At 37.6% G+C, this 25,616-nt stretch overlaps 1 long non-coding RNA gene across 2 annotated transcripts in view; it reads right to left on the reverse strand.

Annotated features, from left to right (window-relative positions):
* Window positions 1-8,574: 8,574 nt before the first annotated feature.
* The window catches only part of LOC102139394 (uncharacterized), a 45,064-nt gene continuing 28,022 nt past the window's right edge, over window positions 8,575-25,616 (reverse strand). Inside the window, exons 2-4 of one of the 2 annotated variants that reach the window (XR_278028.4) lie at window positions 12,538-12,613; window positions 11,649-11,753; window positions 8,575-9,545 (exon numbers count right to left, since the gene is read on the reverse strand). This is a non-coding gene — a long non-coding RNA (uncharacterized lncRNA). Of the gene's footprint in view, window positions 9,546-11,648; window positions 11,754-12,537; window positions 23,096-25,616 lie in introns of those variants that run through there. The other variant, XR_010587439.2, reaches the window with a different exon arrangement.

Genomic DNA, 25,616 nt, shown 5'->3' on the forward strand with positions numbered 1-25,616 from the left:
TATCAAAGATTTATTGGACATTTATTCTGTATATGGGACTATGATTAGATACACTATTGGAATAGGCACAGACCCTGTCTTGGGGGAATCTTCAGTCCAGAAGGAGTAATAACATATAAAACCTCCCTGCAATAACTTGACTTGAAATTACTATTTTCTCAACTATACACCTGGCCAATGCCTGCTCAAGCTTTAAATCTCAGATTAGATATTCTATCCTCTGGAAAGCCTTCCTTGATTTCCCAAGTTTGATCTGGCACTTTAACAATGTTTTGGATGGATTAATTAATTATTTCTAAGGAAAGAGCTCAGGGAAGTTTTAACAGAGGAAATGATTGAAAAAAAATAGTCTGAAAAATGAATAGGAGTTTGCCAAGCAAAGCAAGAAGGGAGAAAATTGTCCTTATCCAAAGGTGACAATGATATGTTGAGCAAAGGAGTCTATGAGCATATTTCTATTACTGGAGCTTAAATTGTAAAAACTGTTTTGGGAAAAGAAGTTGGGAGATATGCAGGAACCCGATTCTGAATGACTTGGGTGTCATGCTGTGGGGAACCTCTAACGAAATTCAAGAAATGAAGTGGCAAGGCCAGATTTACTTTTCAAAAATTATACCATTGATGAACTATGCGAAGTAAATTTGAAGACAGGGGAACTATCATAAGATATTTCCAAGGAAGAGATAATTAGATTTCAAAGTAACATGATGGAAGGGGGTTCAGAAGAAGAAAATAGACATTTGGGAGAATAAATAGAAAATATGCGGTAACAGCCTGCTTGTAGTAGGCAAAGGAGAATAAGAAATTGAGAATGTTATTTTGTTTTCTTGCACAATTGAATGGCTAAAGATCACAGATGAAGAAAGTATAGGAGAAAAAGTTGGTTTTGAGGTTGAATAAGTTAAATTGGGAATCTCAATTTTCTCTCTTGAGAAGGAGGAGTTGACATTCACTGCGGAGAATAAAAGCATAGGAGCTGGCTAGGGGTTTTGAGTGGCATGGCACATGTTTTGAATTATAAGGGAAACAAGAGTGGGAACTGACAGAGGACAAGTAAACCCTTTATGAGCAATCGAGAGAGGCAAGCTGAAGTTGGAGGGTATAAAAATTTAGTAGCCCCAGTCTATAAGTTTGTATTACTATCGTCAACCAAACTCAGAGCTGAGTACAGGGATGGACAATTTGTATGATTAATCCAGGGCTAAAAATATGTGACAAAATGATGTAGTTGCAAAGGAGTTGAGGATGTTTGTGAGCTTCCATAGGGAAGAAAATAAAGCAATTAAGGAATAGGGTGGACTCAGGAGGGGTTCTAAAGATTTTATAAGAGGGATGTCCAATCTTTTGGCTTCCCTGGACCACATCGGAAGAATTGTCTTAGGTCACACATAAAATACACTATCACAAATCATAGCTGGTGAGCTAAAAAAAAAAAACAAACAAACAAACAAACAAACAAAACAAAAAAAAAAACCAAAAAACCAATCACAAAAATATCTCATTATGTTTTAAGAAAGTTTATGAATTTATGTTGGGCCACATTCAAAGCCATCCTGGGCCACATGCGGTCCATGGGTTGGACAAGCTTGCTCTACAACATGGAATTGCATGTATAAAGAAAGTGGTTCCAGGAGGGAGACAGAAAGGTAAGGTGTGGTCAGAAAGCAGGAGAGAAGAATTTCTGATTTCCAAAGTAGGGAGGAGTTTTGGTTCCTGAGAAGGTCTAGGAGGAGACATGAACAAGGGTTAAGGCAGAAGAGTGGAAGTGAGCCCTCTAGAATTGAAGGCATGGTTGACAGCTGTGAAAGGATGGTGAGGAGTTCTTTTGTATGGACGTTGAAATTGTTCAGGGTAATAAGAGGCATTCAGGCAGAAGAAGCCTGTAATTTGGATGATCTCCATGATGAATATGGAGGTTATAACCTAGAAGCCACATGAAGATGACACAAACAAGGAAGGTATGTTTTGTGAACAAATAAATTGATCTTTGGTGTAGAAGAAGGATTATTTTTCTTTTTATTTTTGGATTATAGTGTAAGCATAAAATGGTCTCTTAGGAGAAACCTGAAATCTCTTGAACAGAAGGTCAAAATGAGGAGGGGGTGAAGTGGAGGCAGTTCATCATGCTCCCATTTGCATGGTACTGAGGTGTAAAATAATGAAAGACCTTTACTAAAAAAATGCTGCAAAGAAAGTTCTGCCTTTGGGGAAAAGCTAAATTTGAATTGGAGCAAGCAGTCGGAGGGGACATTGTTCTGTAAAGAGGACTAAGGATGTAATGTTTATGTCCTGAGATTAGTTCAAAAAGGAGAGGATCAAGAAGGAGACAAGAGAACAGGGTAGATGTTACATAAATGGCCAAAGATGGCTTCTGCGCATCTCATACTGTTTCCTTATTTACAGCTGGTGAGGACCACTAGCCCAAAGGCTGCTAGCACGAAATTCAAATTCCTATGCACCTAAGTGATTTAAATATAGCCCAAAGAAGACTATGTTTAGCCATTTAGAACTTGCCCACTTTACATATTCCATAAATTTTTACCTGGGTGATGGTAGTCAATTATAGGGTTGGGTGACATGAATGTAATTGATCTTAAACATCCAAACTTTAGGGCCCAGTTATCCTGATGCTAGAACCAGCTGAGACCGTCAGTTGCAAAACATAAGTAGAAATCTACAGGGGCTTCTTTTTTACCAGATGTAATAAAATATGAGTACCAAATTAATATAACTAAGGAAATATAATGATGAGAAACAAGGATATGTTAACTCTTCTTAGAGAAATGAAATATAATCATGGGGGAAAAGATTTCAATTAACACTATATCCTTTAGCTAAATTGATATGCTTCTAATTTTTTTCATGTAAATTTATGTGTTTCAGTATATTATATTTTATGAACAATCTGTTTAGACTTGTATATGCGCTAGAGAAAACTGTATAATTTGGGGAATCCTATAGAGTATCCTTTTGTAAAACAAAACTTGTGTATTGTATTTGTTCAAATGAAGTCACATATGAAAGTTTTAAAATAATACATGGAAATCAAGTGCTAATGCAGTGATAGGAAAAGTGTATTCATATATAGATTTAGATCAAATAACCAATTTGTTTGACCCTTTGTACAAATGTTTGTTTAATTATTGTGGTTCTCTTTGAAAGGATTTCCTTCTCCAAACTTTCAACATGGGTAGTTTTGTTTGGGACTCAGAATTGTATTTAGAAAAAGAATCTATAAAATTATGTTTTACTAAGGAATATAGGTTGAAGTTTGTGTATACATTTGCATGTATGTGTGCCTATATGTGTGTTTGTATTGTGTTTATGCAAATGTGTGAGTGAATGTGCATATGCAGTGGGTAAATATGTGCGTCAAGGGGGCATTATAAAGATATTTTCAGATGCGTTTAAGATAGGAAGGAAAAGCTAGATTTCTCAGGGCTGGAATTCACTCTCATGAGACACACAGCCTGATTAATGTCCTCTTATACTGCAAGGGTTCCAGTTATTTTCCAATCTGTGCTGGCTGTGTTTCTTTTGAGTTTGAAACTACTATTGGGTTAGAGGAGAGCAAGACAATCTGACCCAAAAGGTGGGGCAAATAGGCTTTAAATCATATGTATTCTCAAGATAGTCAGCAAGCCATTTTGAGATGACAGATGAGGGCAGACAAAGCTTTTGTGTTTACCAGGTGGAGGTGAATTAAGCTATGGCAAGAAGGAACAAGATGGAGAGCAGCAGTGCAGGGTCAGGTAGTATTTCCCAGCTTCATTTCTTTAAGTTTTTAAATGGCCACCTGAATTTAAATTAAATCTCATAAATCCTGGCATAAAATTATATAATATAACACTAGTCTTTTTAACCAAAATCGGAGTTATTAAGTTATTGCACGATCCTAATCAATACCCTCTGGTACACTTTGATAAAACAGCAGCAAAATCATAAATCAAGCTCTTTGCTTTGTATTTTAAATTAAACTGAGAAAATATGGTTGTGAACTTTCCTAAACTGATGTGTTTTCATAATTTAATTTAAAATTTAAAACAGGTTAGATCAAATTTTTGATACAAGAAAAATCATTTTTTAAAGAAAATATATGCATAGGTCAATGTAAAGTATTCTGTCACACTTTTTGAAAGTTTAATTCTTTGTCAGTCATGCACCATTCTTCCTAAGAATAGAATACTAATAATTTCTGCCTGCAGAGAATCATGAAGACTTGGTAGTTAATGAAAACTAACCATGGGAAAGAACAAATCCAACACTTTCTGCTATCTAATTATCTCAGCATAATTAACTGTTTTCTAGATTTAGTGCCTAAATCCTTTTTTTTTTCCAAACTTGAATTTCATAGTCTTTTTGATTACACAAATATGATAGTCTATAATATATGTGAACTGCAGAGAGCACATAAGGAATAATTAAATTCACCTGGATTTCTTTGTTTCTTTTTAACTTCATCTCCACCCCCTAAGTTTTGAATGCAAATTTAAAATACTGCTTCTCTGCAGACAATCACACCATCACCATTTCTTCCTTCTCACTAAAATGCAACTTCTAAGATGTGTCTAAATAAAAACAAAGAAATCACACATTTGGAGATAATTAGTGCTTTTGCTTGAAAAAGATTTATCCATTCTCGAGACATGTTTCTATGTCCATAGAAATCAGTGTTAATCATTTGGGTATCTCCAAATGCTTGATCAAAGGTTCACATTTTGCCTCTCAAAAGTATTAGTTCATAATTCATTAACATTTTTTTAAGTCTCAGGGAACAAGAGAGTAAATAGCCCAAGATACTTTCTTCTTGACCACTAACATAAGTATGGTTAAAGCCAAAGAAAAGGCCAGTAAATGAGAAAAATGCAAATGTTCATCATATTCCATTGCTGTTTTGACACAGCAATTAGATTTGTGCAGAACAGCAAGATTGTTCCAATTCTATTCTCCCAAACATAAGTCTTAAAAAAAGAGGTTACATTTGTGACTGTAGCTCGTGGAGCATCCAATCTGGCATCCTGAAAATCCATATGTAAGCCACACTTATATCTTAAACCTGTCAAACAAATAAATGTACAGAAGCAGTAATTTATGTACTTTATAGACTGTTTTGCCCTTTTAGAGCAAAAGCCTAATTTTCAAGTGTTGCTATTTTAACTTCTGGCAGTGCCTGGGAGATAACTGAGGTTCAAAATGTGAATTTTACAAGTAAAATGTGATTCAAAAATTGATTTACTCTGTTCTCACTACATGTGAGACAGAGAAGAGAAATGCTGGGTGTTTGTGAGCTTTAGGCAAGGGGAAACATATTGCTAAGTACAGAAGCCACGCAAAACTTTGCGGGTTTTCAGTTTAGAAGTGAACTTGAGCCTTTCCCAGTTCAAGTTCTGTTTAGGGCCGGCAAAACATGACTTTCTGATTCAAAGAAATAAGGCTTAAAAAGGCTTATAAAACAGGCTCACAGGCTTCTTGTACATCAAATAGCTCTTACACAATGGCATTTAGATGATTTAAGTGTAAATGAATCAAAGACATATGGATTGCATTTCCCTTGAAATACGCATGGGTTTGAAAATGAAGGGAAAACACACTTGCCAAAATCCTTTTTGGGTTGTGCTGCATCAAAAACATTTGGAAAATGACTTTAAATGTTTGGAAGAACCCCAGACATCGGGTTCAGCCACCCCTGGAGATTAAATCAGTGTCCTTCATCCAATGATAACTAGTCCCCTGTTTTGCAAAGACATTTCTTAAAAATGTCAAGTCCCAAACCTGACACTCCTGAAAACTGACTTTCTTAATGCTTGAATTGCTAATTCAATGATAGGGTCTTATTATGGAGTCTTCCCCAGAGATCAGGAATCCATTTTGTGTTAGTTAAGCCACCAGAAGTACATTTCAATTTTACCCAATTTTTCAAGTGTGGTTAAAAATGTAAGTTCTCTCTGTCCTGGAGGTAAAAATTATGTTTCTAGGGAGCTGAAAGGAAATCGAGTTTTCAAGCTGAATGAAAGAACTAAATGATCAGAGGATAAAAATGGAAAACTTGTTTATTGTAAATGTATTCAGGCAGGAGTTCTGACATCACATAGATGTTAACATACTTATTTAAGAAAAAGAAAAGGAAGAAAGGAAGGAAAGGAAAAAAGGAAAGAAGGAAGAGAGGGAAGAAAGAAAGAGGGAAAGGAGGAAAAAAGGAAAAAAAACTGGGTGGTAAAATGTCTTTGGAATCAAGAAAAGATGGAGTGAAATGCAAAAATAAATTGGGTTTAACAGAAATAGGCAGTTTCATGAAATAGCTAGGCAGCAATAAGAACAAAACACCAATTACAACAAATTCGAACAGACCAATGCACAAGAAGCAGACATGGTGACATGAGTGAAAAATGGGTTGGCACAAGTGATGAACAAGGCATCAAAAGGAACTGGAGAAGGCATGCTATACTACTGAAAGAAAATGCATTAAATGTTGAAATAGAGAACAAAGAAAAAACACAGGACAATACCTAAACTGAGAGAAAGGCTACAAAGGCACTCAGTAACTGAACTGACGGGAGTACAAGAACAGATCATATAAAACAGGTGAAGGACTGTTATTGAAGTCTGTGCAGCCAAATGGCCTATATTAAAAATACTAGATCAGATTTTGCATCCAGTTATGATGTGAGAGGAAACAGCTTTCAAAATTGTTTAATGACCTCCTGATAGGAAGGTTAACAGGATTATCACACAGTTCACTGGAGGATGGACAGCAACTCTCAGCATGTTCCTCACTCAACATGTAATTCCAGTATTCTCCTTTATAGGGAGGTGCAATATCATTGTGCTACTCAAAAGCCTTAGTTGAAAAGTCAGGATGCTTTTAATGAGGGAAGTTCAACATAAAAGGGAAATGTGGAAGGGAAGAAAATGGGTACTAAAACCTGACCTCTTCTAGCATAATTCTGCCCAACTAACTATGGGGGTGTCTGGGAAGGCTGAACCCTCTAGAGATTTTAGTTTGCTCTGGTCTCCTCACATCTGACTGGGCTGCCTGCATCCTCGGTAACTAGTGTGACACTCTTTGCTTCTGACATGTTACCGCTCCTCTGTTCTACTCTCCAACAATTTCTTGTTAAAGTGGGGAAATATTCTCCATCTTCTCTTCTGTTATGCAGACCACAAAGCAGTACTGCTTTGTATTATCAGCATGCTGTGGAGTCTCTAATGAGAAGGGTCTTTACGATAGGTTGGCCTCTGCTAGTTGTGGCATTAGTACCAGCCGAGTGTGGGAGAGTGGTGATGGGGAAGGAAAGAAAGCAATACTCAGACAATACTCTGAGCAATGCTCATTAGTTGTGGAAGAACAAATCATAGTTTTTCTCTTTGGACCACCCATTATTTTTACCCTAGACTTAGATTCTCTGACTCCTGAGAAATTGTATTAGGGTAATTAGTGCCAGGTGCTATAACAAAACAACCTTAAAATCTTAGTGACTTCACCCACTAAAGGTTTTTCTTCTGGCAGCTTTCCATTCCATGATTCTGGAATCCCAATTCTTCCATCTTGTGGTGAAATTATTTTCTAGTGCCTCTGCAGAGTTTTCTGCTGTATCATCTGTATTTAGCTGTCTGGCTAACAAAGAATGAGGAAGATCACATGACACATTTTGTGGCCATGACTGGATGTGGTGAACATTACTCCCATGACAGGGCCCCAGGCTTAACTGCAAAGGAGACTGGGAAATGTAGTTTTCCTAAGTGCTCAGGAAGAAAAATGTGATTGGTGAATATTTAGCCAGTCTCTGCCATACTCACGAAGGGACTTTTCCATCCCCAATGTAAATTAACCCTCAGTGGATCTGTCCTCCCAGCCTTTTCTATATATTCAGATATGTCTGAATTCATGACCATTATTTAATGTGGAAACTGAGACAGATTAAAGTATACATAGTTAATAAGTGACAGATCTGAAACATAATTCAAATTTGCCTGAATCTCAAGTTATGTTCTGCCTTCAAATTTTATACTTCAGGGAATGGCATCAGGAACAACATCAGATTGGGAGGAAGTTGACTCCTTTGCACCCCTGGAGCCCTCTGAGATATCAGACCTTCAGAGGCATCAAAGGTTTGGTTCAGTTGTTACTATAATTTAGGGGAGCTAAGGGTACCTCTTCTGACGTTACAGAGGAAACCGAGATTGATATTGTCTTGCAGTGGCAAGGAAGTGAAAATCACTGAGAAATAGAGAACGCCTCCCCCTCCAAGTCCGATGCAGGAAGATGGCCATGTTAAATGGCCTCAGAAAATATCTACACATCTTTTTCACTTTCTTCAGAACTCTGAGGAAAAAAGTTAAGAGAAGGTCATTGAGAAGGAAATACAAGATATGGCTTGGATTTTAGCATCATGCTTTCATTGTAGCTTTTCTTTTTTGCAACTGCATGAATATGGATGTATTTTTAACCTCACAGAGCCTCAGTTTTCTTATCAGTAAAATGGAGAACGTGAAATGCAAAGTAGTAAGAATTAAATAATTTATACTAGTACTATGCCTAAAAAATCAGAGGCATTGCAACTAAAGGTTTCTCCATTTCTCTTTTTATTAACACTTTTTCTTTCATAAGTGCGCCATCAAGGGGAGGCATGATGGTGAAAAGGCAATTCTCACAGATGCTATGAAGATACATGAGACAAAATGGTAAATAAATAAATAAATAAATAAATAGTCAGTTTCTTCATTTATCCGTCCATTCATTCAATAATTAATTCATTCTTTCACACATCTACCAATATATACTCACTACTGACAAAACATCACGGTGGACATTAGAGAAATCTAAAATGGATAGCATGACCCTTGCTCTCAAGATCTATGTCCCCTAGTGGAGGAGCAGGCATATGCAAAAGTCAAAGAAATTACAAGGTGAAATATGATAAATTACATATTTAAATTAAGTACTGTGGTAGTGCAGAAGAGGGAGACTAGAGCAGAGAATGTGAAAAATTTAAGAGAAGCAGCAGCATTTATGTTGGAACTTGAAGAGTGGTAATTCTGGGATTTTCTGTTATTAGGAGAAATTTCAGAGCAATAATCTTATTGGCAGGAGGCAAGAGTAAGTCTTTTGAAGCTAGGGTTGCATAGCATGAACACCAGTTTTCTTAGAATGTTTATTACAGATCAATAAAAATGAGTCAATTTTTAAAGATGTTTTTATTCACAGTCATAAAATTATAAAAATTAAAAAATTCTTATAAAACATTTCTTACTTCTTTATACATATTTACCAAAATGTTAATAATAGATACTAGTTTAGTTAGTTTGCTTGAGGGCCTGTATTCTTTGGCTGTCATAGCAAAATACTGTAGACTGGGTGGTTTAAATGATGGAAATTTATTTTCTCACAGTTCTGGAGAATAGAAGTCTGAGGTCGGGGTGCCAGCCTGGTCAGGTTCTGGTGAGGGATCTTTTCCTGGTTTGCAAATGGCCACCTTCTCACTGTGTTCTCACATGGCAGACAGAAGGCTCTGGTGTCTCATTGTCTTCTCATAAGGGCACCAGTCCTATGGGATCAGAGACCTACCTGTATGACCTCATTCAATCTTAATCATCTCCTTAAAGGCTCTATCTCCAAATATAGTCACATGGCAAGTTAGGGCTTCAACATATGAATGTGGGGTGAGGTGGGAACAATTCAGTCCATAGCAGAGGCTGGTAGGATTCACCCCAAGTTGCTTTCTCTGCCTTAGAAACATAGGTATAATCCCATTTGAGGACAGATCAGAGAGGTAATAGGAGCAGAATGTTTTGCTTTACCCAGTAATGCCTCAGAGTTGTCACAATTAAACAGTTCAAATGGACAATGTCGGTATGATTTGTATACCGATAAGGCAATATCTATTTGAAATAGTAAGCTAATTGACCTATTCTTCCCTTTGAGAGAAACCTTTGAAGATTCTCATAAGACTAGATATAAATTTCAGAATTTTCATTGCTAGTTTGCTAGAAAATCCACACAAATTTTTACAGGTTGGCCAACATTTTTACAGCTGTGTTGCATTTTTTTTTTTTTTTGCAGGTAACAGGTATTTTTCAGCCTACACAATTTAATCATGATTAATATCATGTTCTTCAAAACAAACATATATGGCTTGTAGCAATAAAAATAATCACTCTTAGTTGACTAAGGAGTGTCGAGACATCTAAATGCTTGCTAGAAGTTGAGAGTTAATTTCAAAGAGATGCCATCTTTCAAAAGTAACTACCTATTTGGCAAAACTATTGCCAATAAAATATAATAAGAGGTTCTGATTCTTTTCATGTTTAGTTCACATATCATGACTATAATTCTGCTTCATAATTCACATTCAATTCTCACTTTACTTGTTATGTATTTAATACAGCTACATTGTGCTATAAAAAGAGAATTTGGACAGGATATCTGTTAGTGTTAAACTGCTTGTTTTTGTGTCCCCTCAGTCAGAACCATCCCTGGGGAAACGTTGGCCCTGGGGAAATCACATGGTGTGCTCTTTTTCCTCTACTTTGGCATTTTCATGCAACAGAAAGGATGTTCAACAGAACAGCAATGACTCTGGAAAGGGAAAAGAAATCACAGATGGGCCAAGTGCAGTTTAGGAGGTGTGTGTGGAAGGAGAAGCAGGGCCAAGACAGTCTTTAGCCCATAAGAGACTTTGTTACAATTAGAAAAAAAAAAATGCCACTTCCCCTGGGTAGACACAGGCAATCTCACGCTAGGGTATATGGCTTGGCAAACAGAGTGAAGGCTGGACTTCAGCTCCCATTTGCCCCTTCAGGTGGGCAACTGTCTGCAGTGATTTGGGTCAGGGCCAAGTTGAAGACTAAATGGAGAGATCAGCTCTTAACAGTACCCACTATTATACCTCGCACATAGTAAGTAGTTGGAAGATGATGAGTGAATAATTTAATCGCAATTATATTTGAACACTACTCAATTATTTGTAGAAGACAATATTCCAGAATGAGCTTACAAGCCTAGATTCCAAAGCTTTTCTATTAATATGAAGAAAAGCATTTATAAGCAGTGTGGTCAATCTGTAAAATTTCCTCTTGAATAAGATGAATGATAGTCTCAGAGAAAAACGAACAAGAATTTGTGTTATTTAGTCCATTTTCTGATCCATCCAGGTAAATTTGAATATGGGATTATCTACATTTTTGTGTAAAATAAAACGATGCTTCTCTTTATCAAGTCATCAAGTTGGTTCAACACACTTTTATGCAATGTCTCCTGAGAGAGAGTGCTGTGCAAAATCAGAGGCTGAGATGATGAGCGATGGACCCTTAGCCTTTAGAGAGTTCCTCTACAACTAAGGGAGGGATTGAAATGTATTCTCAAGGGACAATACAATGGTTTCTTCTTCAGGTCCAAGACCAGCTTCATAATTTTTAGGGCTCCAGTGCAAAATAAGGTGGGTCCTGGCACTGTGCAGAAGTCAATCTCCCCTTCCCGCTGGCTGCTGTCCCTATCCTTGGTGCAAAGGTAACCCCCAGGGGATCAGAACCTCTGGGCTGGTCCATGCTCAGCTCCTGGATCTAGAGTAGGCAAGAAGCACTTTCCCAATCCCTCAACAAAGCCCAGGACTCTGTCAGCCCAAGGGAGAGACAGACATCCACCTACTTACCCTGAGATGCCACAAGCACCAGCATCTCACTCACAGGTCCCATTCCAGGGGAGTCATAACAGATACAATTTTTGAAGTTGGCCTTAAAGACTCATTTCAACAGTTCTAGAAGGGAAAAAAAAGGTAATATATAGGCAGAGATTGCTCCCTGAGGGAAAAGTATACATGTCAAAATCCAGTCTTGTGTAGGGATTTCTGGTCAACAGAGGGTTCTGCTGATGCAGGGGTGGCTGGAGATAAGTATAGGATGACATTTCTTCATTCAGTAATCATTTATTAAGTGCTGACTACGTCTCAGGCCATGTACTAAGTGATGCTGGCATAATGTTAAGCAAAATCAGATGTGTTCTTTACCTTCATGAGTCTTATAAGCTCATGGAAAAATTGGGGTCATGTTGGGGAGGTTCTTGAATATCCTTTACATTCAGGGTTTCTCTGTTGACCTGAGAATCCTTCATGCTAGAAACATTTGTCTTTTGTCAAATGTAGAAGTTGTCAAATGTGGGCAACTTCCACCACTGCCATCCCTAAATTTAAATTAGCTCTTTTTCTACATTGCATTTATTACTATGTATTCCTATTACTCTAATGCTAAAGACTAATACATTTTTAACTTATTTTTTTACTCCTTTTCACTGTTTATTTTTAGTAATAGTGAAGACAGGAATATGTTACTTAGGTTGACTTTGCCAGAAGGTCACTTGTAGTTTGGTTGGTTGGAATTCAAAGCATATTACCCACTGTTTAACATCGCTCACCAGCCCCTAGGAACACATTTAGTCCATATGTACCTGTAATAAGTTCTACCGAATATGACTACCACATGAGAGAATGATTCTAAGGGAAAACCCACCAAAGAAAATTTGAGAAAATAAAATTTGTGACTTACCAGAAACAGATCTTTCCTGGTGTAACATGTAAGAGTTTTTCTTTGGTCATTTCCCACAACATGTCAGGGCTGCTCTCTAAGGAGAAGAATGGGAGCTAAGATTAACCCTGAGGTTTGGATGTGGAAGGTATGAAGGACAAAAGTAGAGATATATGAGACAGTAGAGTTGAGGGCAGGTCTGGCTTGGCATGGGTGAGGAAGAGGGATATAGTAGTGGGTTACTATGGACAACCAGAAGACAGGGGATATCTGAATGATAACAGACATGAAGTCTGAGAAATTGAAAAGAGAGGCAAAAATTAGGGAGGGGCCAAGTTGTTATTTACTAACTTCATAAGAATTGTGGTAGTGCCAACATTTTGCCCAGCTACTGAAAGTCATCTTGGAAACTATCAGGTAATAGGAGCAGAAAAGAACAGGATTAGTGAGAAAAAAAAATGAGGCTATGTTATGTAGGATATATGATAGAATGTATGCTTCACATGGATAGAGAACATGTCTTGTTCATTGCTTACTTCCCAGCGCTTAACCCAGTTCTTTGCACTCTGTGGGGGATACATATATGTGTTCGTGTATTATATAATTAACAAATAAATGGGAATAGCTTTATAAGTGGAAGTGGAGTTTTAAAAAGTCAAATCCATGGGCTGTTTGATTAAGCTACTCTGATGGTTATAAGTTAAGATTCTAGAAGAGTGTGGTTGTCTTGAATTCAGGTGCCAACTGTCACCATCTCTGTAATAACGGGCAAGTTTTGGTGTCAGTTTCTTCTTTCCTGAAATGTGGGCAATTATAGTATTTGCTTCATGGGATAATTGTGAAGATGGGATGAGATAATGCAAAGCATTTTGTGCCTAGCACATAGAGAGTGCTCAGTACATTGTAGGTGTGATGATGAGGATGGTGACAACTTTGCTATTGAGAGCAGTTGCCAGCTCTACAGATTTCAAGTTTTCCAAAGTTAAGACCACACTCTGCCCTTGCCAAATCTGAAGCAAGAAGAGAGTGATCTCTCTGAGAATCTTCTTTAGCCATCTTGGAAGGGTGTGTGTGGCCCCAAGTCTGGCAGGGACAGAGCTGAGCAGAGCTGTTCACAGCAAATCTGCGATGATGATCTTCTCATCTGTCTTCTAAGCTGTAGGCGGCTCCTTCTTTGGGAAGCAAGTTATAATCAGAACTTGGAACAAGCTACCCTCCAAACAATGCTCTCATTGCCTTTTCTGCCATTTAATTAATGCCAGTCTAATTTTATAGAAAGTATATAAATATGATTTATGCATATTTGTACCTATATTTTTCTGTGAGGCTTTCCATGAGGTACATAGCCATGTAAATCATATCCTTCTGATAAATACCTTTGGCCTGAATACTTAATGTTATTTTTTATAGCCACATTTGGGTAATTTAGCAAATAGAGGGATGGATATTGCTTAACCTAACCTTCAAGATCTCAATGACTCGAACTAAGAGGTGAATCTCTTATTTTTTTCCAATTATATTTTGCTGGGGGATTTAGGTAGATTTCAGCTGATAGCATTCAAGATCCCTTTTGCTAATGCTTTCTTTCCAGTTCTTGTCGATCTAACTCAAGAAACAGACAGCAGTCTATGGGTTGCCACTTGAAGGTTATGAGGACATGATCCATGCATTCTGTTTTTAGCTTCACTTTTAGTGAATATAAAATTAAGTCAGGCCACGATTTAAATGACCTCAAATCCTAAGTAAGTTTCCTTATAACTTCTGCAAGTTTTAGTAGGGACCAATTGGGTGTAGCGGATTGACTTTCCTGAACTTCCCTTTCACTGTATCTGTAAGCATGGGCATCAGTGAGCAGATTTTATTAGAAGTAACTTTGAAGAATTGGGAGAAATGCCTTTTCTTTTTACCAAACATAGATTTTAAAAATTACACAGAGATAAGCATTGTCAAGTCTCACGAAGTGCAATCATAAGCAGAAGGCTTGAAACCTGTTTTTGCTTAAAACCTTTATTTGATTTAGTAAAAACAACAGTAATAAATTGTATTCAAAAGCACTTTGATCCCTTTGCAATAGTATTATTACAAAAGCAGGGTTTACAAAACATTTCCCCTTTTTCATTTGGGTCAATTTTCCATAGGCTTCCCAAATCATCTAAGTCTGTGTTTATAATTCCAGAGACAAAGGGTTTTTCAGGCTGCAGTGCCTGACACTTGAAACTTGGTATTGTTAGGCAATGATTGTAGCACTAATCTTGCATTTATTTTCTTGAAATCTTCTGTGGAAATAACAGGATCCAAGAGATGAAAATGTAAAAATGTGTCATTAAAACATTTAGTACAAACATACCCATTCTATTTTCCTCTGAAAATTTTCAGATTTATTTAATCTTTTCTCTTTATTCTTTTTTTCCCCAAAATAGTATTTTAATGTTTGAAATGCTAGTAGTCAGTATCTACAGTTGATACTCCATAGGGATGTAAACAGTAATAACAGGGCAGTAAGTTGAGGTATACATCTTTGGCTAAAACTTTACCATAAGAATAATTCTTGAATGGCTATAACTACATTTGATTTTTTTTGGATGTTACCCTGTCATATAAAATCTAGTACCTCATTGATTCTTCCTCATCCTTTTGCCATATTATTGCCCCAGAATAGATTATTTTAAATATTCTCCAAATTCTTTATTTAACAAATATATAATCATATTTGTGATATACATGACAGAGGATGCATGCAAGTTATAAAGCTGTAATTTTGCTTTTATTTTTCAACAACCCCTCAAGAAGTCAAGGCAAATAGAAGAATCTATTTTAAATGTGAGGACATTGAGGTGTAGAAATTTAAATGACTGACTTGCTTAGATGGTCAGTGACATGGCAGCTAGAGGAAGTCAGGTCTCCTGATCCATTTGTGCAAGATTGTCTTTACTACACTGCACAAAATGTTAATTGTCAGGCAGACCTCTAAGAGGTAGAGGGTTGGCCAATTCTGTGATGAGACAGCTATAGGGAGAAAAGAATACTCATTCTCTGAAGTTTATTATGGCATTCCTGGACATCTAGCTCCCTGGATGCTTCCCTGAATTAGTCTTAACGGGTAATGGTGATTTCAGGCATGCTAGAATATAGCATCGGAGACCTGGGGAGGTCCAGGTAATGGACCGGAATAGTTGCAGCTATTAAATATCTAGGTCATCCTTTATATAGGGTTGTAATGTACACTCTAGCTTCTGACTTCAGTGCTGACAGAAAGAGGAAAAAATTCCATCCTGGTAAAATGTGTAAGACAGCAGTTTGTCTTTCCAAAACATTATTAGGTATTATTACAGAATGTGAACACCTTTCATTCCTGACAAACAGGAAATGTATGCTGCACTACTGGTATGTCAATCAGAGTGATAGCATCAATTTTATGGTTTTTAATTCATCCCCACCTCCTGCCGAGGCTTTTGCTCATCCCAAATTATGAATCTTAAAAGGTGCGTGATTAAGAAGAAAAAGAAATATGTCTCCGCCTGTGTGAACTCCTATATGAAGAGCTTGGAGCCAGATGTTTAAGAGATTTGTAAAGCAGGTGCTGACCACTCAGGGACTGGACAAGCAACTTACTTTTCCTGAAGCTGGGAGTGCCCCTGCATGCTTTCACTGTGGAACTTCACTAGTAGCTCAAGCAGATCTTTTTTAATATGCATTGCCACCTTTGAATTTGTAAGGAACGGAAAGAAGATAATGTATTTTAAATGCTATATTTGTCATTCCATGATGCTTCAGAATTACGTTTTCAATTTAAGTTTTGAGTGTCTATTTCTTTAGCTGTGATGTTTTGTTGCTTTTTGATATATTAAATAAATACAAAGCCAACCCTGGAGCCTAGCTTTGAATGAATCAAAGCAATGTCTCTCACAATTCTTTTCTTTCCACCCCTTAATTCTTTTCTTTAACACATAATGAAAATAAAGAGCATTGTCAGTTCAGTATAAAGTGAGACTGTTTAAAAATAAATAACGTGTGCTTATGTGGTGTGCGCACACACATACACACACAATCTACTTCACAACAGGGGGTTTGGGAGCCTGGGGTGTCTGAATCTGTCCTCCCATGCTCCTCTCTTGTTTCTGGTGAGGAGCCATTTTTCTTGTTTTTCCTATGCAGCTCCACCTGGACTCCATTTGCTGCCACAAATTCTGCAAATACCACACACTTACTTAAGATTTAGGAATGTGATCTGATAGTTACTGATTGGAAGGTGAAACGATAATTAACAGTTGATCGAGGTCAATTTTCTCTCCTGATGCTGACTCCTAAGATAACATTTCATTATTGACAGACAGTTCTCTATTTGCTGATAGCACATGATGACGTATTTCATCGATCTTTAATAAGAACATTCACTATGTGGTGACCTCCATGTTCAAATCACTCTTGGCCATGCCAGCCTTAACCTTAACATATTTAATGCTTGAGTGTTCCGACAAGAGTGCATGGAGCCTTCAAGTAACTCACATGGCATTTTCTTGCACAGAATTTCTCATTCTACTTTTACCACAACTTCTTCATGATTCAGAATTAAAGTATGCTGGTTCTCTTCCATGCAAGACAGCAAATATAAAAAAGAAGCAAGAACTCTTCTTTTTCTGGTGCGGCACCAGCATAAAATATTGAGTTTTGAGGGTGATGATAATTAGGTATGTAGAAATGTGGTTAATCCTGTAAGGCCTGCCTTATTGGGAGTCAATGCACTGAAGAAGAGGTGCCTTTTCCATTTGAGAAGAGAGAAGAGATCAAGGATCCTGTCAAAGGAGTCTCTCCTATGAATGGTTGGTCACACACTCTTCTTATATGCAGTGTTAGCATTTCCAAAGTGAATTTACATATTCTATCTCACTTAATTCCTCAGTTAGGTATTCTGCAACTGTGTTATGGGCAAGGTAGCTGAAGTTTAAAGATGTTAAACAACTTGCTTAAGGTCACGTAGATGGTAAGTGTTGAAACTGGATTTTGAACCCATGTTTGCTGACTCCAAATTTAATACTTTTTTGTTTTATCCTATAGTTGCTTACTATTAGTACCACTTATTTCGTACTTATTTGTGTTTAAATTACAATTAAATTATTTTATTATGCATTCCTCAATAACACTGACATGTTCTATAATAGGGATTTGCACATGGTGCACACACAAAAAAGTACTTTTGATTAACTAATGGATTAGCCAGTTTCTTCATTCTCCCTTCATGTGGTATAGCATTTAATAATATCACAAATGTTTACAGTCATTACAAAGACTTGTTAGATTTTGAGAACATAAGGTGGTTGTAATGAACTGAAGGTTTTGTTCCCTCAAAATTCATGTGTTGAAGGCCTAATCCCCAGTGTAGCAGTATTTAAAAATGAGACCTCTAAGGATGTAAATTAAGGCTAAATGTGGTCATAAGGGTGGGCTCTGATTTGACAGGATTAATGTCTTTATAAAAGGAACTATCAGAGAGTGGTATCTCTCCCCACTCCCCATCACACACCCACAGGGGAAAAAAAAAAAAGCCATATGATGACATACGAAGCCATGGAGACAAGAAAGACTTCTACAAGCCAGGAAGCGAATCATCTAGAACCTTGAACATGGCCGCCTAACATCCAGAACTGTGAGAAAATAAATTTCTGTTGTTGAAGCCATCCAGTCTGTTGTATTTTGTTATGGTTGCCTTAGCAGACTAATAAAGTGATTGAAGCCACACCTCATTCAAGCAGCTTGTTTTCCTGTGGAGTGACTGGAGAATAGCCCTGGAGTTATAGGTGAATTGAATGTATACTCTTCTGCTTTGTCCCTTTGGAATTAAATATCAAGGTGATTATTCCATTGGGGTCAAAATACCGTCAAAGTCAAAATGGCAAAGTCAATGTTGTTCAAAACACTCTATACTTTATAGAATTGCATATAGTAGTACCTGAGTCTGCATGGTCCTGGGGTAAAAGTGAGAATGATGGCAGAAAGCACTTCAAAGAGATGAGTCTCTGTCTTAAATGAATAGTAGTTTTCCAGAAAAGTGGAAGGAAGTGCATATTCCTCAGAGAGAACAGTTATGTAAAAACAGTTGTGTAAGTGAACATGCTAGAACCCTAGATTCTGGAGACTTCAACTTGTTATGGCTAGAGCTCAGGATGTACATAGAGGAGCGGTAGAAGATAAAGTTGAAAACATAAGAGCCAGTTTTCTAAAAATCACTGTTATGTTTAAAAGTCAGACTTTGTAACATGGTGGAGGGCTAGGGGAGCTAGGGGAGGGATAGCATTAGGAGAAACATTTAAGGTAGATGACAGGTTGATGGGTGCAGCAAACCACCTTGCCACATATATACCTATGTAACAAACCTGCACATTCTGCACATGTATTACAGCACTTAAAGTATAATTTTAAAAAGAGTAAATAAAATAATTGTAATCTGAATAGTTATACAATCAAGTTTGCAGTTCAGAAAGTTACTCCCAATGCACCATGGAGATTGTACTGAAAGCTGGTATTGGGGCTAGGGCTTGGGACGGAATTTCAGGGAATAATGCTGGATCATAAATTCTCTGTGGATGGTAACAGAGCCTTTGTCTTTGACATTACCTTCTTAGCTAAAAACTCAGTTCGAATATTCAGCCACTTCAGAATTCAAGTAACACTTCCTTCTTTTAGCTATGACATTTAAATAGCTCTTATTTCTGGGATAAAAGTGACTTTTGTTCTTGTGGATGCCACACATCGTGGATGATACCCATGCTGTGGATCTCATCAAAACCTGAGTGGCCCCAAATGAGTGAGCTGGTGGCCTGGTGAGAAATTCAGCATTCTCAACTTCTTCTTCTTAACACTCTGAAGTTTCATTCTTATGAGGTGCCACATTTTGCTATGCTTTTAGCTGGACCTGCTTCAAATTTCTTAATCTGATGTTTCAGGGAGCAGTAAAAAGAACAAGTAAACATGTTCCCTAAGCAATTACTAATGCAAACCCTGATCCCAGCAGGATTCATTAAATACGTAAACTTATCCTCTCCTGGTCAAGATGCTTTAGACTGGAAGTAGTTGAAATATGGCAGGTAGTTCATGTTTTTGTGGTGTGAATTCGATTCTGTGTGTATCTGTGTACACTTAGTGCATTTTTAAACTATTGTAAAATCACTATTCTTAGACTCGCCTGAGAGTAACTCACTTGTGGAAAAGGTGGGCAGTTCTGCCTTGTGATTACTATGCCTGCCCCCTAGGTCATCTGCTCATCTTTCTTCTTCAAACAAATTAAAATATTAGTCCACTAGAGAGGGACCGTTCTCACTTTGATATGTCACACAGAATGTTTAGAGCTAACTTTACCTGTTAGTGGCAACAGCAGTGATGATGTGGTTATCATGACACCTGCAAATGTCTCTCTTCCTGTGTACTTATTATCAATCTGGGAATGTCGTCACCCCAGTCACCCCAGAATGTTTCCTTATGACTGCATTCTTACTGGCTGTAAGTAACTCTTTTACTCAGCAAGGAACAAGGGCCAGATGGCATGCAGACATGTGCTTGAGACTGGGTGAGTCTCATTTGTTCTCTATTTCTTGTTACTTACTGTCACTCCTTGGCTAACCGCACATAAGGAACTCACCCTGTGGGCTGCTTTTTGCTGTGCATATCTAACACATGATTATAGTAATATGCTTTTTATTAACGTTTTTGTTATTATAGGTTTCTTTTTGTTGAAGTTGTTTCAATCTGCCTCATACTTTGTAAGGTGAGATACAAATAAATTTGATAGTGCAAACAGGTCAGCCAGAATACTAACATATAAATACAACGATTGTTGTCCCCTTCTAATTAATAACCTTGAACTTATTCCAACAATGATGTTACAACTGGAAAATAATTTTATTTAGGAAATTCTCTTTGAAAAATGATTTTAGAGCCTTTACCTACCAGTCAAAGCAAATTATCATTATCTGAGGGTTGGTTTGATCTTTTATTAAAAAATTCATTGAACAAATAATTATTAGGTGTATAATCAGTGGCAGGCAGTATACCAGGAGCAAGGAGCAAGACAGACATGGTTTCTGCTTTTCAAGACATTTAAGATCAAATCTGAGATGAATGTCTGAGCCCTGGATAATACCTTTACTGATAAAAAAGACATGTGACTATACAGTGACAATCTGAACTGCCTCAAATGACAATTTTAAAGAAGAGATTTAAAACATTTTGAGTAATGGCAGCATCTCTGGAATAACTCTCAAACATACTACTCAGAAGACAAATAGTCATTTTTTAAATGCATAGAGTATAGTGTATAGAGTTTATAAAACATTTTTATATACATTATATTACTCTCTTGCCACAAGAATCCTGGATTATCAACCAGGTTTGAGTACTAATTTTCTTCACGGTAAAATGAATGATCTCTTAAGAGACTTCAAGGCCTGAAATTGGGTGATATTTATGTTGCTAATTCTGTTTTAACACGATATTGTGAGTTCATTATTTTAGAATAGTTCCCTGTGATCTATCTGAATGAGGACCATCCTAGCAGAGATGAGTGCCCAATAACTTCTCCTGGGGGTGGTGGGTGCTGGCAGGAGGCCTAGGGCATAGAAACTCGACAAGGGGTGAACTAGACTCACTCTCAGTAACGGGGTCAGGAGCAAAGGGAAAATGAAGGTAAAGTTTGAGGTGAGTGAGCTCCCGGGGGAGTGAGGGAGGTTCTAAAATATCAAGTTCAAAGGATCAGGCAGAGCAAGAATTAGACTCAAAGAAAAATGCTGGCTAGACAGAATATAGAGGTCGAGGAGGCAGAACCTAGAAAGGCTATCCTGAAGAAACAATGTTTCTTTGTATGGGGTGATAGAGGTAAAGCTCAAGAACCATTAGAGTGCAAAACCAAAAGAAGAAAATTTTTAAAAGGATGGCTTTTGCTGCCTTAATCCCATCAGTGGTTAAACAATGAAAATAAAGAGAAAATGCAACCCTACTCTAAAACTTCACCTCCTCCGCTTTCCCAACCAACAGCCTACTCTTTGAGAAAACAGAGTGTTCACCAAATAGAAAAACATCTTGATGACTGCCAGATAGAAAAACAAGTATTTAGGGATTGAATTTGAGATTTTTCTTTATATTTCACTCAACATCTTGGGACCTTCTTTGTCCATATCAAAAGTAAGTTTCTAAGTCCAATTATTAAGTAGATCTAAAAATCTCTCTTCTGTTGAGAGGTATACAATTAGTAAAGATTCCCAGGAAGTTTGTATTGAGACTGACGTGCACGCTAGCGCGCATGCATACACACACACACACACACACACACGAGGGTATAGGGTGCAGGAGTAAATGGTGACCCCTTCTAGGAGATTAGTGTGTGGCTGGGACCGTTTTTAACATCTTTCACTTTGGGCCCAGTATTTCAACTCATTTTTACCACGTTTCAAGTTTGTGCCTGAGTCCCTCCAAGGTTGCCCATCTGTGGGGGCAACAGATTGTTCCAGGTGAGTTGAAAATATAAAGAATAAGTGTATGCATAAATCATGTGCAAAGGAAGCTGCTAAAACCCTGTTTCTAGAGTTTTCTACTTCTATTTTTGTGTCTTTTTTGCCCCTACGTACAATTAGTAGTGGTGTTTGGAACTCATCCAAAATTTGATTTTGCATGTTTTCCTGTTTACTTTTTAGTCCTTTACTGAAAGGTTTCTAAGTATCTAGGTGTTTTTCTAATCTGCCATATTCCAGAGTTTTCACACAAGAAGTCTGCTTACAGGCCTTTTTGCTGTGTTGTTGTTGTTTTCTTTTCCCTAACAAATTTATGACATTAGGTCACACTTTATCCAAGAAGCTTTGTTTTCCATCTGCTCTCCATTTTTACTCTATTATTAGGCTATGCTTCTGGTATTCTGATCCCCCTTCATTTTCAGAACTCTCGTTGACGTCAGTGGGGAACCTAGGCAGAGGAGAGCATAATGCTCAGCTTGGCTTCACGGTCCATTTTGGGAAAAGCGTCTGGCCTCCTTGAGATGGAACTTCCGTTGGACGGACCCCGGCTCATTTCCTACAGACAGTGGAGCCTATGCATAGTATTTAATGCAACCACCAGTACAGGATGATATACTTGCTCTACCACCCAAATATATTGACTTTCTGTTAAAAGGCTTTTAACATAAATTTTAAGGGATTAACAAAATACATCATAGGCTATTGCTGAGAATGCAGGGTTTTTAACTACGTTTCTCCTACATTGATTTTAGTTCATATACTTTAACCACCGCCTTATTTTACTGTACCTTTTAATTTGTTATTCATTTGTTTGAAACCAGAACTCTGCCAAGGCACTCTGGACCCACAGGAACTGAAATAGTTTGCCTTCATTATCTGGTAGACCTGCTCGAGTCTGTAGCCCCTGACAGAAACCACAAGACTGTACAAACTGGCAACTGTGGGTTTGTCTGTTCTCTATTGATTCTATTTCTGGAAAAAAAAAAAAAAAAAAAAATGAACCAAAGGGTGAGCCATGTGACTGTACAACTGACCCAAAGCTACCATCAGAAGTAGGATGGAGACCTTTACAGACAGGTCATGATGGGACCTCAACACTTTCCTGTCTGCTTCTTAAGAATGGCTTTCAGTAGCTTTGACTTGAAACTTAACTCCTTGTGTTCTGAAGTATGAAACTGGAGGAGAATCTTTATATCCTGTAGCTTGTTATTTAATTTTGGAGACCATAAGTCTAAATGTTCCAAATATCTAATAAAATGTATAATAAAGACAAGATATAAGTTAACTTATAAAATAGCTTAGTCCTTTCCTCCATGTGAATTGCAAAGCAACTCCATCAGAAGACCTGAACACGCAGACACACACACACACACGTGTACTTTTCAGACTATGAAACTGCAACTGCTGTAGTGTTTACTTTTCTTGAAGTTTGGTATTTGTGCTCAGTACCGATCCTTAAGTAAATAGAATGTAAAACTTCTATGTAATCAGGCCAAATGTAAGAGTTCTGGTCTTGGCTCTAATATGCTATGTGTCTTTGGTCTTCTCTCTTCTTCTCCATTAAATGTCAAATGATTAAATGATCCCCAATGTCTGTTCTAATTCTAAGAATCAAAGTGAATAAGAGTCTTTGGTAGCACCAGAGAGATCTAGGTAGTAGAGAACACAGGTATGAGAGAACGCATCCTATTAAACACACACGTGCATGGGCACACGCACACACACACACACACACACTCAACAAAAAAACCAAAATAGCTCCCCTCTCTTCCTCCCCCAATAATGACAATGCAGCCATCTGTTGGATGTTCCATTTTACTTAGCAGCTGTTCTCAGACACAGAAATCTGCATTCCTCCGGCTTGTGCTGGTATGCAGGCAGCATGTGTGGGTACTAGCATTTGACTCTCCCACCCAAAGGAATGGCTTTCATTGAATAAAAATGATTGCAGAGGTTTCTTATTCCCCCATCACACAAATGCCTTTTTTTCTGATAATAGGCATTTGAAGCCATCTCTGCTACTCTGTGTATTAAAATATACCCTGTTAAAGATATTCATATCAGGCAATCATCTAAAATTGAAGAGGACAACCAGGAAAGGCTTCAGTGAAACTCTTGCCTTGCCAGAAACTTCCACTTTGGAGGAAAGTGGGAGAGGTTGGAATATAAAGTTCCATTCTACTTTTATTTTGTCCACACCTCCAGCATTGTACTTAAGCACTGAGGAATAAGTATTGTTTGAAACAAAACTAGGAGGCTTTCAAATGTAGCATTAATCTTAACACCAAACTGAATGAAAATATGTAAGAGAAATATCCAAAGGGGATATGGAAGTAAAGTCCTTTAAATATTCCATCTCCCCGCTGCTCCCAGCCCGAGCCTCTTCTACAGGCTGAAATTTTGTCTTCTGTGTGGTATATTATATAAAGTGGTATATCATTAAAAAAAGAAGCAATTGAGTTGGGGGTTGGGAGGAGCTGCAGTTATAAACAACAACAAGAAAGTGTCCTACAGGCTCTGTAGACGAGAACCTTGGGTAAAATTGGATCTGCTTTTGAGTACATAATTTAGGACATTTGTTACAAGATTACTGTGGTTTTCTATAAATGTTAGTTTGCTGTATTATTTTCCATGAACTAGTTTTCCAAAATGCAGAATATTTTGCCCCCCAAACATGGAAGCACTAAAGCTCGATGAGGCACTGATTCATGGGGTGTCACCCAGAAACAGCTGGTCAGCCATCTGCAGCCCCAGAGTCCTCTTATTTTTACTTTATTCAGCTAATTCTTTATGTGGAGGGGGAAGAAGATGCATAAATCCTGGGAGAAGAGCATGGCTTGTTTAAGCAAATGATGACTAACGCCTGCCCGAGACTGATATCTGGTGGCCTGATGTGCTGATTTGGAGGGGTCCGTTTCCTATGTGCATTAGGCTTTCAACTCTCTACTACATGTGCATTATTTTCTGTGTATCCTGTTCTTTTGGAAAAGGAAAGAAATGATGATATGCCATTGATTGTTTCATGGGAATGGTTCCAGATTAGAGCACCCTTGAGAGCCATAACTGGTCTTTTCAAAGCAAGCAGAAGAGCCTGCAGGATCAAGGACGAGCCTGGAAGTTAGACCTGTATGTTTGTCCATGGTTCCCTCATGTTCTTCTAAATTAGACCTTGTAACTGCCATGGATTCTGTGGTAAAAAAATGTTGGAGGTAAAGGCAGTACTTGACACACAAAAAAAGATATATCATGATTCAAAGCCAAAATCATGTTAAATAAAAAATGCATAGTAAATATTTAGGTAGTGCTGTTTTATTTTAAATTTGACATAACTGTAGTAAAGTTGTGGATAATTCTATTAGAATAGCCGTTTTCTTCCCTGAAAGGGAAGGGGTCTTGTTGACAGGAGATGGATTGTTATGTTATCCCTTCCTTGTGCTACCTAAGGCGGTTTATTCAGATTACAGAGCCAGATGACTATGTAGGAAGGAAAATCTTCTTCCAAACATAGGAAGGAGGCTTTTAGGTGCACAGGTGTATGCTGCTTATAGGTAGGCATAATTATAGTTTAATCAAACCCTTGTGTGTCTCTGGAGACCACACTTT

This window comes from Macaca fascicularis, chromosome 6, assembly GCF_037993035.2.
Source record: "Macaca fascicularis isolate 582-1 chromosome 6, T2T-MFA8v1.1".
In the NCBI taxonomy this organism is placed as follows: domain Eukaryota; kingdom Metazoa; phylum Chordata; class Mammalia; order Primates; family Cercopithecidae; genus Macaca; species Macaca fascicularis.